This window comes from Tyto alba, unplaced genomic scaffold (assembly GCF_018691265.1).
Source record: "Tyto alba isolate M040663 unplaced genomic scaffold, T.alba_DEE_v4.0 Super-Scaffold_26, whole genome shotgun sequence".
NCBI classification, from domain to species: domain Eukaryota; kingdom Metazoa; phylum Chordata; class Aves; order Strigiformes; family Tytonidae; genus Tyto; species Tyto alba.
In genome coordinates, this window is record NW_024881300.1 from 5720272 (window position 1) to 5735009 (window position 14738).

Genomic DNA, 14738 nt, shown 5'->3' on the forward strand with positions numbered 1-14738 from the left:
GTCCCCTAAAAGTAAGCTCGCGGATACAGGATTCAATTGTGAACCATCTGGTTACAGTTTTCCACCTTCCAGCACTGGTGGTGATAGTAGTTATACACTCTAAAATGAAGCTTTAAATAATTTTATCAATATACACAGCATTCAAGTAACAAATGCCAGAAGTTTCAGCTCTCTGAGATATTTTTGTATTAGAAAAGACAGATGACTCATTAAAGATAAGTTAGCATATCTGCAGCAAACATATTACCACAGTATAACGTAGGACACAAAGCTTGCCATTTGCACCATTAGGTTTGCCACAACAAATGAGACATTGCATGTGATGTATAGCACAGGAAAGAAACCACAGCTGTTTGCCTCTGTAGAGGAGTGCGTAGGTGCTCGGCACCTGAGTCTGCAAATATTTATTAAGCCCTTAACAGTGAGGTTGTGATGTTCAGAACAGCTATTGCTGAAAACCATTATCTATGGATAATTAACTATGTCAGGACACTGAGGTCCTAACATGAGGTCCTCATAATTCCCCACTAAGGGAAAGACAGTACAACATTATTATAATATATCAGTAATATTTAACAAAAGGATCATACTATTTGTGTTTTAATAATGAAGGCTGAATACCATAGCAGGGTTTAAATTAATACTAGCTTCTGATGGCGCCGCTTAAGCCAAGCTTAACAAATTCTCAGCTTTTGTTACTGCTAAGCAATGTGATACACCAACAAACAAGGACCATATCTAATTAGCAAATGGTTTTATTTTTAAATAAAGCATTTGTGTCCCTCCAGGTTTGATTATTAATGCATTCTTTTTTTTTATATCATTTGCCAGCAGAAGTCTAAACTTATTGGGAAGAAAAAAGAAATGGAAAAGAATGTTCTTATTTTTCACTTGACCAAAATAATTCACTTGAACTTTGGAAGCCCTTGTATTTTTTTTCAAGCATTTTTAGAAACAGCTAGTAAAAAAAAAATTTTCATCACGCAATAAAAACGCTTTTTGACACATGAAGACAAAAGCTTCAGGCCGTTTATTAAGACTACTTCCTACTGTGTTGGGCTTTGTTTTATCTTATAATTAAAATCACACCTGAGCTGGGCCATCTGTGAGAGTGTATTAAGTTTCTTACAAAACATGAAAATCCTTTCATTTTTTCCATACAAACGCCAATAAATCTTGTAGGGTTTTGGTTTGAGTTTTTTTTTTTTTTTTTGTGTGTGTGTCACAGAAAAATAATATGCCAAAATAAAGGTCAGGCTTTGAGCAAAAAAAATGAGCAGGCAAACAAAATTCTTTTTCTCTATTCGTCATCAATTGCACCTCATAATTAATAACATTTTAAGAAGTTGTACACTTAAACATAAAAATTAAGCCTTTTTTCTTTTGATATTTGACAATATATGGTTTTCTTACAGTTTATTTTGTAGGATAAAAATAAAAATTAGTAAAAATTGAAGGATTAGTATTTTCCATATCAGTTAGCAATTAAGAGTGCACCGAAAAGGTCACTAAGTACTTTTCAAGATCAGCAACTACGTCAGCATGCTAATGAATATGCTTATAGGTCCTAATGAGAAAAAAAAAAAAAAGTTATGTATTTCATAAATGTAGATGCTTTATAAATTTCAAGGGGTTTTGTTTATTTGTTTTGGGGGATTTGTGTGTTTTGGTTGGTTTGTTTGTTTGTTTTAAAACACTCTGAAGAGAGACCAAGAGGATTTCCTTTTACAGAAGGACATCGTGGAAAGAGAGAAACCTAAATGCGGTCCAAATGCATCAAACCAAGAATATCTTTTCAAAGTACTTTTGTGTGCATAAACTGAAGGACTAATAACAAGAGGACCTAAATTCATGGTAGAAGTCAGAACCCATAAAAATACAAAAATGTAAGTGATTCTATTTACTTTGTTGCAAGATAATCCCTTTGATATTTACATATATTTGAGCTACAAAAGTATTTTTATTCTTAGAAATTTATTTGGCTGATAGTACAATTAATTGGCAAACATATTCCACTTCATTTTGTGTTCTTTTATAAGAAATTCTAAATTCTGTGTGTCACAAATAAGACTCTAAAGCCATAAAATCTAATGACTATCTAATACTGAGGATATTTTGAAAATTCTTTTTCTTCTTGGGTTGGTGATACAAAAGAACATTATGAGTCATGTAAAGCAAAAAACAGCAACATTTTTTTAAATGTGTATCCCTGTGACAACTGAGTGCTCTGGATCCAACTCTGAAGTTCCCTTCTCCCATTATTTCACAGCTACGTTTGTCCATCTTCCTAAAAACTGAGTTTGCAATACTACATTGTTCAATTGCTTTCCAAATGCAGTTTTTCCTATTGAAATTTGCCAAGAAACAAAGACATTTCGTTCTGAAAAAAAGGTTTTCTTATTCAATTGCACAGAAAAGATCTCTTATATTTAAAAGTGAATTACTTTGATAATGACCATTTTATGTGCCAAATTACAAACCATAAAGACTTTTCCAATCAGATGTGTTTTTCTGCAGCAGTGTCACAACAAAAGTCTGAGATTCCATCACAAAAAAATGTGAAAGATATTTACCAGGACGTGTGCCCCCATTCTCTTCTCGGTTACATTAACTTGAAGAGTAACTCTGTTGAAGTCAGTGATATTGCAGTGGTGTAAAATCAATCTGACAATGGTAACCCAGATAATTTCACATAATTTTAAGAAAAATAAATGTTACATTTTTGGATACTCAGCAGTCATCCCCTTCAGAAACCAGTATGGGACATTAAAACTCCCAGACTTCTTCCCTGTCCCCAACTTTATTTGCCTATACAAATTCATAAAAAAATTTAGTGGGAACTATAGTATAGCAACTTCAGATACTTCCCAGTTATGATGCAGAATCATAACTGGAAAGTACTGCACAATGGAGGCATTGCTTTGGCGATACCAATGGATAATCTCTGTGTAGTAATTGACATCCTACAGCGTAGAAAATAATGATGTAGATGACCAGATGAAGCAACCCTGCATTAAATGGTATGTGCTAGCAACAGTTACAATTTTTCCCCTATCTATTCTGTGAGAGACAAGGAAAGGATGAAGCCAAGAAGGAACTCTACTTCTGAGAAGCAATGCCTCTGGGTCTACTCTTGAGACAATCCTGTTTTTGCACCTCAACCTTGCCCAAGGCTGTGCCTAATGCACAGCTTCCCTCTGAATAAACTAAACAAATAGAAATACAGGATTCTGGTCAGTTGAAACTTAGGAGTTTCTTCTCTGAATACACTGAAATGTGTATAGTTGACGCTGGGAAAAGAGTGGACTTATTACAGATATCACAAGGCACATTTAGCATAATGAACATAGATTAGAAGTGTACTAATTCACACTCTCTAATCAGCCTTTTCCCCTGCACTTTGCAAACATATAAGAGGTCCAGTTTACGAAGTCAGCATTATTTTGAATTTTTTTTTTATTCCCTGTATAGCAAATGATCAAAAATAAAATCAAATGAAGACTGTCAAAACAAATGAACAATATATATTTAGACGCATTATCCTTGCTGGTTTTCATTATTGAGTTTGTTAATTTTCTCCTCAATTGAATTCACAACATTTTCTCATTCACAATGGGTCTGTACATTCACATCTGCACAGTGGTTGTCTATGGAAATGCGTTAAGTATCAGCTTTCAGTGTTCCTTCTCATATGCCCCCCTCAGCTGTAAATGAGGTTAGGAAACAACACTGTAAACACAGAAGTCTTTTTGAAAAGTACAATAGTGAAAGAAAAAAAGCCTCTCAGGAAATTTGATTTGTACATAGGTTTCATTCTTAAAAGAACACTTGAAGTTTGACAGCATTTAAAACTATTGAAATACAAAATACTAAGGAAAGAGAGACAGCACAATAAGGCATTATATTTTTATGGTAGTCTTGTATGATTACTATAAAGAGCAGAACAAGGCATTACAGTAATAATACAATTGTAATACAAAAATTTAAATAGCACTGAATGCTGAGCTCATTGTTCTGAGTTGTGGGCTGCTTTATTTTTACTTTTCTTTCCTCCTCTACCCTCTTTTTTTTTTTTTTTTTTTTTTTTTTAAGAAAAACTAGTGCTTGCAATTCCTTCAGCAAAAAAAACAGGACACACAGACACAGATGTCATAAATAATTCCAATATAAACCCGTGCTAATTTATTTAATGTAAGACTCCAACACAAATTACTTAGCAGCAAAATTGCACCTCCTTGTATTGTGTATGCAAAATAAAAGTGAACAGATGTGCTCTTCCAAACCAAGCTATTGCTACAATTAAACCAACAGTCATTTTACAAACCAGCGAGCTATTTCATGTGCATCTATGGTGCTAATCATCTTTTCTCCACTACCCCAGCCCAACAGAACAGTGAGTTATTTATAGAGTTATCTATCTTGCACTTTGCAGATGATGCCTAACATTATGACAACAGTGAAAAGGTCTCCGTACCTGCCTACCTAAAACAAGTTTCTGTAAAGTAATGAATAGAGACAGCTTGGGGACTACCCACCTGCACTGCCTGCCTTTTACTGCCTGCAAAGTGAAACCACAAGGGATTGGCAGAAGGTACTTGTCTGACAGGGCCAGGACAGCCTTTCTCCTCAGTGACAGCCTGGGCCTAGCCTCTTAAACCTGACCCACCATAATTCCTTCACAATGCAGCAGCGAGGCAGCTGACAGTAGCAGCTGCACCTCCTAAGCGAGATGGATGGAATTTTCATAACTAGTTCCCCAAGTTACATTTTACCTTCAAGATAATTTATGAGCTGCTGTGGAGCCTTGAAGAGACAATATGCTTGCCATAAAATTAACTGTAACAGTCTTGTAGGTTATAATTAACACTGGGAGGGTAGCACCAACTGGATGAAACACATGGCATAATTGATGGTGAAACTGGAAATTAAGGAAGCTAACAATATCATTACTGTGCACATCACTTTAGTGAAACCTATGCTTTCCAGGGGTTAATTACGATCCCCTTCTAACGTACACATTCTGACGGGGAGTGGATGAGTGTCACAGCTAGGAGGAGGCAGGTTTGCTGGCAAGGCCACCTTGCACCTGGACTGATGTATATATTGTTTTTTTGCCTGGAAGAGATATACATGTCAAAGCAGCAGCACCAGCACCTGAACATCTGGCAGCAGGCACACTGTAGCTTAGAGATAGATGATTGTTCAAGCCTCACAGAATATTTCATTTTCTCTGTAGCCAGCATACTTAATGGCAAAGAAGAAAAAATCCTCTGTGAGATTTCACTTAATAGCACACATTATTAATTTAAATGACTTGAGCAAAGAAAAACATTTTAACTTTATATTGCTATAACTTACCAGCAAATTAAGATTTTTTTTTTCCATCAGTGTATTATCATCTTGGTTTATTACATTAGTCTTTAGAAACATGCAGAGCAATCCTTTTAGCATCTTGACTGTCAAGGGAATACTGAACTGAAGATGCAATGCTAGTGAGCTAGTTAATCAGAAATAATGTTATAAACTGCTGCCATCTTTGGGAAGGAGAACATGAAATTCATCTACCTGTATCTAAGACTCTACTCTCTAGCCAAGGCTTAAGGAATCATTAGTATAATGTATTTATTTGTATCTCTCTTCAATTTTTTTTTTTTTTTTTTTTTTTTTTTTTGTCCCTGGACAAGATATGTGGAAATGTACAGATAAATGATGCAACAGTGTCACCTACAGGCAAGTAAAACAGTTAAAAACTTCCTCCACCATTGCACCCTCTCATCTCTCAAGTCCCCTTCCTCCCCCCACTTTCCCCTCCTCCAACCTCCCCATCAATCCCTAACATACACATCTGGATTTTGGGATTATCCATATCTCCAAATATAAAAAGAAGGGCAAATACCTGAAATGCTTTCAGGATGGCCTAAAATAACATAATTAGACCTCATATGTAATAAACTATGCCGTACAATAAACACCCTGTAGAGCTAGTAAATCATCTATGCTGGAGTGGATACACCAATTAGTTTACATCTCCTTACATCACTTATTCAAATCCACGTTTACTAGGTGGTCAAAAATAATTCAGATAAGAGCATTTTTCAGAACTTGATAGGATCAAATGTTGACATTACTAAATAGGAGAAAATAAAAATTAGAAAATGTCAACTTGTCTAAAAATAACTAGCAAAAATTTTAAGACTCTTGTCTAAATTTGTACAAAAAATGCCCTTCAGCATAATTTGGAGCTATATCTAACTCCAGCACATCCACAGGCGTAACTGATGGATCCATTCAGCTTACCCTTGCAGAAAGAGTGGAACACCCTCATTAGTAGCTCTTGAAATTCTCAGAACTCTCCTTTTCCAACATAACACTCTTTTCTCCTAGTGTTAGTGCTTTTACTTTTGATACTCGATAGCCTTTTCTTAGCTTCTCCCACAAACCCTGCATTTTGAGAGCCTGTTTCTCAGTCAAGCTTTTTGATAGATCTTATGACACATTTTTGTTTCAATTACTTCCCCTCAATTTCTAATTATATGACTGATGTCCACTGATGTTACTTTAACAGCCTTCTCACTCATGAGTCCTACCTGTTCCATCACCAACCCAGGTGAGATAATCTCTAGAATACAGCAATATGGAAATATGAGTATTGTGAATTACCAGTGAGTTGGGGTGTTGCATACCTCTAGAAGTGTTCTCGGTTAGCTAAACTACTCAGATGTGTTCTAGCAGGATTTTCCTCTGCTACTATTACACATACTTTAAGTACTGTTTCCATTCGGGGCTGCTGTCATTTACCAAAGTAAGACAAAGAATATGAAAACAATGAATGCTTTTAACACGTTCCCAAGTTCTCTGTTTTTACAGAACATCTTAAGCATAAGAAATGTCAACTTCCTTTTTTAGTTATTTTAAACATCATCATAGTTTATAATTTAATAATTCCATAGCAGTGATACATTAAGAATTGAAAATTCAGACAAAATAAACAGAATAAATAATATAACCAAATTAAACTGTTAAAATGCCCAGATGATCTCATTAGTAGTGAAAATAAGCAAGTAAATCTAATTCTGTTCTCCAGCTCAACCTAGTTTCTCTGATTAGTTGATACACCTCCAACACATTCTTTGACCTCCCAGCTCCCAGTGGATTGCACTTTCTTCTTGTCCAAAGCTGTTGACATTGTCCAGTAATTTACCAAGGCTCTCTCACCAGCGTATGATTATCTGTGTACGTCACCAAAACTTTTAGTGCAAGCAAACTGTAGAGCAATGCAACAGACCGACATCTCTTTGCCCACAGTCCGTCACGATATTCATTGGCTTATCCTTACCTCACAACCATGGTCTAGACTGCTTAGAGCACTGACAGCATCTTGCTCAGTTTCTACATCCATTTAATTTTTGGCTGCTCCGAAAATGCCAGCAAGGGTACCAATTAGTGTCAGCTGTAACAGTTGCTTTACGTGATATACACACCTGCCTACTAGGGTTGGAGAACCAATGCATTTTACATAGGCCATCAAACACAGATACCCAATGGGAATAATCTTTGGCACTATCTACCTGAACCATATTTGAACTGCTGACCTGAAAACAAAAGGCTTTGTATTTCATTACCAATCCCTGGAGCCATCAAGTTCTATATATGTGGAAAAACTTCAATAACATAAGGCTGACAGCATTTAAGACTTAAGTTATGAACTTATGTAAGCATCTGCTCACTGATGCCTCATGTTATGACATGATAAGCACAGCATTTGGCTACGTAAACCTTTATGTTACCCTCTTTTTTCTATATTGATAATGTATACAGATTACTTAACACAGATCCTCCAAATTAAATTTAATTCAGCTTTGTGACAGATAAAGCTGTGACAACGATGGTACTAACACTAACAATAAAGTCCTGTTCGGATAAGGCTTCTATTATTTTAGAGAAGAGAGAATAATATCTTTAGACTCATTTAGTTTTCAATGCCTGGTTTTAGACAAAGTTTTAGTTCACACTAAGTTTGCAAGTAGTTTTATGGAAATCTTACACACCATGACATTAGCACATTTTGCTGAAGGCAAAGGAAAGTATGGATTGATATTTCAGAAGAAAGAAACCTCAGTGGATAACACAAAATAAATCTATGATAATTTTTCATTCTCTGAACCAGTCACACTTTATCCCTGGTTTATAACACCAGGTCTTTAGCTAATATGGGCAGCTACAGAGCACTGCACAACACAATTCTCCCAGCTTTCCTTCTGCCTCTGGCAGACACCATTCTCTCTTACATGAATGATGACAGCTGATGCTAATGCTACTTTGTGGTTCAACTGATGATGTGGCTAAAACTTTTTCTCCACAGATTATAAATTTGTCACTTCTGTGATCTATTCAATCTCCAGTATCCTGCAGCCTGGAAGTGCAATAATCTCCATTTCCAGCATTCCAATCTCCCAGTGGTAGTGAACAAATCATTGTCAAACCACCGGAAAAAGAACACTAACTATCTTTCTTGTATTACAATCATGAAAGTTTACATAAATAAGGAATTTTACTCGTGCTGACTTTAAAATCCTGTCCAGGTGAAATAAAGTAAAAAAAAAAAAAAAAAAATTGTCAAAAGCATTCTGAAAGAGTGGGAATTTTTTTAATCACTTTTTATTTTGGAAACCTTAATTGTATTATAAGTAAGGACTAAATCTGTGTCAGTTGCCAGTTCTGGAAGTGTCACTGAATCATCTTTCGAAAAATCCATCTAATATAGCAAGAAGAAAAGCATGAAATCAAAAAAGGGAAACATCAAAGAATTTTGATTCAGTAGCTACTCAGGTATGGGATGGTGCATCTCTTTATGGTTTTCCCCGAAGCGAAGCATTACAACTAAACAATGATAGAGTAAACCCTCAGAGTAAACAGTTCCTATGAAGTGTCTTAACGAAAGTGTCACACACAGAAGCCACAGACAGAGATGAAGTCCTGCGACTTTTACTAGACTGCCCTATAATACCATGTGATTTAAGTCCCTACACCAATCAACATCTTTTGCACCAGATTTGCTGTGTATCTAGTGACATCACAAGGTAAAAAGCAGCATTTTCTCTAAGTAGCCACAGCTTGTAAACATGAAGCCATTTCAAGGGTAAAGGGTCAAGACAGTTTCGGAGGAAATAATAATGGTGGTTAAACAGCAGCATTTAATCAAGCAGTATTTCCATTGTCCTGTAGAGTACTTGTACCTATTGATCCCAAGCTTGGCTGCTTCAAAGACTCCTCAATACAAGAAACACAGGTGAAAGACAGAGGCGGAAAACAGGAAGGGTCATGAGAAGCAAAAGAAGTCTGGTAATAAGCAACTGGAGAAAAGTCAAAGGTCAGTCAAGGCAGCTGATGTCTAAGCATAACTATGGCAGGAGACCTGACAACTTCATTGAAGTCACAGTGTTTTCTCCATTCATTTGAAAGCTGCAAGGTTGGTTTTCAGTCTGCCTCAAGGCATCTTCCCGATTAACATACAGTATTCAGCATTACTATCTAAAGTCACAATGTACATTTACCTTCTGAAAAACTGTTTTAGGTTGCATGCTGGGTGCTGAACAGTTTAACTTTCTTCTTTCAAAGAGCATACACACACACATATACAAAATACAAGTATCAAAGAATCCAAATATAGTTTTGGGTTTTTTCCCCCTGTGATTTCCAAAATGATGAATCAAAATTTTTGTCTATGCTTGTTGCTAGCTTACTGAGTATCCATTCTGGCTGGCACACATATTGTCCAGAGAGGACAACTGTTAAAAAAAACCCACTGGAGATCATGCAGGTGTGTGTACTGAGACCCTTACCAATTTCAGAGACATGGACACTGGATTCCTCAACATCAAAAGAAATCTGTCATTCTAATGTTACACAAAACAACCACAAAAGTTTTAAACAACACAAATATGTCCCCCCTCCCTCTGTCAGACTGATAGCTCAGCAACTTGTCTGTTAAATCTTAAATGGGAACTAGTATAGCTCCCATTGCAATAGTTTCTGAAGAGTTCACAATATTTCATGCATCATCTTGGCAGGCCTGTAAGAGTGGTTGACAAATACTGACATTTTTTACAGTTTTTCAATTGCTATCACTACATTTCATTTAAAAACTAGCATTTAGTGAGTTCCTGAAAAATACACAAAATCTGTGACAAAAAGAAGAAAAAAATTGCTCCAATTTTCCCAAAGCCCATGCTTTCTTCTTAACCTATGAACTTTTCTTCTGTTACAGAAGGAAATATGTTCCTTCTTTACATCAACAACACCTTCCCCCACTGGAGCTAAAAAGAGCTCAATTGCCTTCTTAAATGCAATCTAAAGTTCCGAAGTATAAAGAGGTAAAGGATAAGAAAAAAAAAATATCTTTTTATTCAAAACAGAAAATAAAATATATAAAAATCTTCCCATTTGCATGTCATTTAACATGCATACTATTTTAGGATTCCACTCTCATATTCTTCATTGTTCTTACTGTAGAACCAAATAGCATTACCACAGATTAGGACTCAATTGTCACTCTATATACTTATAATTTAAATTCCTATATAAATATCCATGTAGTAATCCAGATTTCAAAGCTGAGAGGTAAGACTATCTCAGCAGTATGAGAAGTGTTCACTGTAGCTCAAAAAAAATAGATACCTTTACATTGTTATGTCCAAATTGTGAGATCTAAGAAGGGGTTTAACAAAGGCAAAAACCGCTAAGAAATTATAGCTCAAGTTTGACTTGAAATCTGAAACTTATATGATTTGCCACGAGTAAGAGGTTCTTTCCTGAAGTGTTGTGTAAAGATGGAAGACTATAACAAATCCAGAAATACACAGTGATTTGATCTACAAAATGTTATGGGTTGTAGAATGACCTCATAAAATAGATTTTTTTTCATTGTGCTATTTCAATGAGGCAAGGTTTTAAACTATTGATTCATACAAGATATAATCAATTAACACTTTTCTGCTGTTTATCTCATGAACCAGAAGAATTTAATGTTTATTTTGGTTCAAATTATTTATTGAATGTTTATTCTGTTTACATTATGTCAATTTGTCATTACATGATGACTTAGAGGGAACTTAAGATTTCAGAATTTGCTGTGTAGCGCAACTATGAAAATACAACCATCACAAATAATTTTATTTTTCCTATCAAACTTTCCACTTCATTATGTCTTTCTCCAAAACTTTACTGTTTCCATTACCTGGTTGAATTTCCCCTGGTACAATTTCACTCAAGGAAATAGTAAAATGGACATCAGTGTCTGTGTCATAATCAAACCATTTCAGACGAATAAAAATTTTGCATGGAAAAGACTTACTTTAGTAATGGTTTAACAAGACATGGTTTTTCCTAGCAGTTAATAATTTAAATGCAGTTAAACATTATCCTTTAAATCAATCTACTGTTGATTTATTGATGACAAATTAGTTTGGTAGAAAATGCATCTATATGAAAAATACAGTAAAAAACTACTAGCATTTAAGTGCAGTTTGTCATGCAAGCATTAAAGATAGTATTATTATAACATCATACAAGTTCTATTAGGAGAAATAAGAGATATAATTTTTATTGAACTACAGTCCTGTTCTCTTGGGCATTTACTGATCACGAAAAGTGCAACATTCTCTCTTGAAATTCAAGTACTTTTTTTTTTTTTTTCTGAACTGTTTCTTTAACATATAACAACTTTTCTGGCTCTCTGGTTAAAAAGTAAAACAAAAAATGTCAATAGCATCATCAACGGGGTAAAAATATTAAGGCCTTTTTTTGAAAATGATTCAGGTGCAGATATTGAACTGTACTTTTTCATCCTTTGTCTCACTTTTCAAATGATAATTTCTTCCACAGCCACCATTAAATCTTGATCTATTCCAGCTCTCTGTATGGGTCATTGATTCTAGATGTACCATGGTTATTTTTAAATGTTTCCCTTTCGTAGAGAAAAAGAGGGCTGTCTAGAGCCAGATGGGTAACTTCACACTTCATTTATCAAACCCAATGCATCAGACTCCACCCTCTCTTTCCCACTATTGCTGTTAAATTTCCATATAATTTGGTAACAACTTTCATTATCATACAGTGACCCTAAAAAGCCTATACAGGTTTGCATGGTTACTCCAAAACTCACAGCTGTTCCCTCTACCCTCTGTTTGTTACAGTAGAATCTAAGGTTCCCCTTACTTTATAAGCTGAACAGTGACCTTCTATAAGCAGAGGTCAAGAAGGGGTCAGTTCAAAGGGCTAGAGCAGCTCTTTAACAGCTATAACAACCTGTCCATCAGGCACTATCATGCAGTATAAACAAATCTGGGGCTTTAGAAACTCTGGACCATTTCTATTAACACTTAGAGGACATTCACTGAGTCCTACCTGAAGTATTTTGGATCACTACCACTCAACAGAGAACAACTTGAATCCCTAGAAGACCTGCTCAGATACTTAAGATACTGGTGACATCTTTGAGTCAAAAGTATATGAAACGGGGAGCCATAACACTAAGTGCACTACCATGTATTTTGGACCACGGAGCTGAAATAAAAACTTAAAGAGTAATTTCAGTTCATTAATATGCAGAAGTACTAGCACAACTTAAAGCAAATAATGCAAGGATATGCTTTAACCAAGTAGATACATATCAAAACAGTTCTTATGCCTTTATCTGAGAAAGGCTAAATTTCTAAAACTCGAATCAGTTTGTAGTAACAGTTACCAGTATGTATTCTTTTTTTTAAGGTGTCAATGACACAAATAAAACCCATGAAAGAATAGACTGCCTACATTACTCTACAAAGACCAAGCACAGAGTAAAGTTTTTGCCAGCTGCCCTCCCTTCATTGACCTAAATTTCTTGAAGTTGTACTGTTCATAATGTGCTCTCTAATGCACAATGTAAGGTAATTAGAGTAATCTGTATTTAACTTCCAGAGGAAAAAAAATTCTATTATCTAATCTAGCTGATCCCCTGATAGCCTGTTGAAAGTAAAATACTGTAACCTATTGCCTGCCCTTTGACAAGTGCTAATTATTTCCTGTCCAAGCACATTTTTCTCATGTAATTCCAAAGTACACAATAGACTGATCTCTAAAACATGGGCAGCCCTGCTAGTACCACGGTGGACGTTTTACAACTTTCACCACCGTATGCTTGATGGCTACCACAGTCAGTGCTTCATTCCAGACATCTAGCTGAAGCTTTGATGAAGTAAAGTGTGGTGTATGGTAACAGTCTGTTTATGCAGATCATATGGATGAGACTCTCAGATAGGTCACTGGAATGGGAAACATCAAATGGAAAGGAAAAGGATTATGGATATTTAATACTCACAGAACACTTTCTTTCAGAACTTTCAAGACACAATGCTCCTGAAATTTTCTTTCAGGTGTTTAGTTTTAAGAAGGCCTGCACTTTGTCTGCCTGTGCCTCTCCCCACCCCCACCCAAGAACTTTAGCTTTTCTGTGCCAGGGACTAGACCATGTCTACAACCGCAGCACTGGCTCCAGCCTCCGACTGCACCGTGAGCAGAGGCCAGAAGCACTGTAACCCACATCACTTTTAAATGAGTCCCGATTGCCATGATTCCTGATGACCTCGTGTATTAGAAAACTGTTGTTACGCTAAACAAACACTAAAAAGATATTCCACTCATTAGTTTAGACCAGTTTAGAAACTCAAAGTTATGAAACAGACTCTAATTTGTATAATAATTGCTACTATGCAATAACAAAACACAGGAGAACTCCCTTAACTGGAACATTTAGTGAAGGTAAAAAAATCGTGCCAATTAACTGCTAATTTTGATTAACAAAATCTCATTTAAAAACTACTTTTGCCTTAAAACTGTATTCAATTGCAAGCACAGGACATCTTGTTTTAAAGGAAATCAGTGCGTTTGGTAGAAAAATTTCAGACTTAGATATTTTATGCAAATACCGTAAGAAAAAAATAAGATTATTAAATGAGTATAAATCCATAGCTTTTAGAAATAGATGTGAAAAAAGGAGACATCAACACATTTAGTGGCTAAAGAGAAGGACACAAGGTGGCATATGGTGGAAATTATCTTTTTTGAATTCACATATTTCTGAATGAACTAGAAGTATGACGTATCTGTAGTTTCTGAATGCATTAATCCGACTACATTCCGGTAACATAAACTTTTTCAAATAAAAACATAAACAACTTTTAAGAATTTTTAAGAACATCACCTGATTTATTACCATGGCAATGAGTTCAATTTAAGAACTCAAGTATAGCAAAACAGTCACATGATACAAAGCCTAGCAAAATGTACATTTATGTCCATCTCACCCAACACAAACCAGTCAACACTGGTAGGATACCACAAGAAAAAGTGAGGATCATGAAGAAAGCAGACAAGAAGGGTATCTATTAGCATGGCGTGCCAGCAAGGAATATTGCTCATATTGTTAGCAATATAAGGAAAACCTTAGGGCACTTAAGGTGATACCAATCCTCAAATCTATGTGCTGCCTATCAAGCTATTATCAATAGACGGCACTGTGCAAGCACAGCAAGGGAGCATTCTATCACACAAAGTAACTCTGAAATCAGCAGAAACTGACTATTCCATTCAAGGACAAATACTATTTGAATAGTAAAAATTTTGGGTTTGTTTGTTTGTTTGTTTTTTAAATGTCAGCTTGCCCACCTGCCCCACTATACTCCCCAGTTTTATAGGAG

General features: G+C 35.6%; 1 protein-coding gene across 2 annotated transcripts in view; it reads right to left on the reverse strand.

The window, feature by feature from the left end:
• The window catches only part of FTO (FTO alpha-ketoglutarate dependent dioxygenase), a 257897-nt gene that overhangs the window by 129030 nt on the left and 114129 nt on the right, over positions 1-14738 (reverse strand). The gene's annotated exons all lie outside the window — the stretch shown is intronic.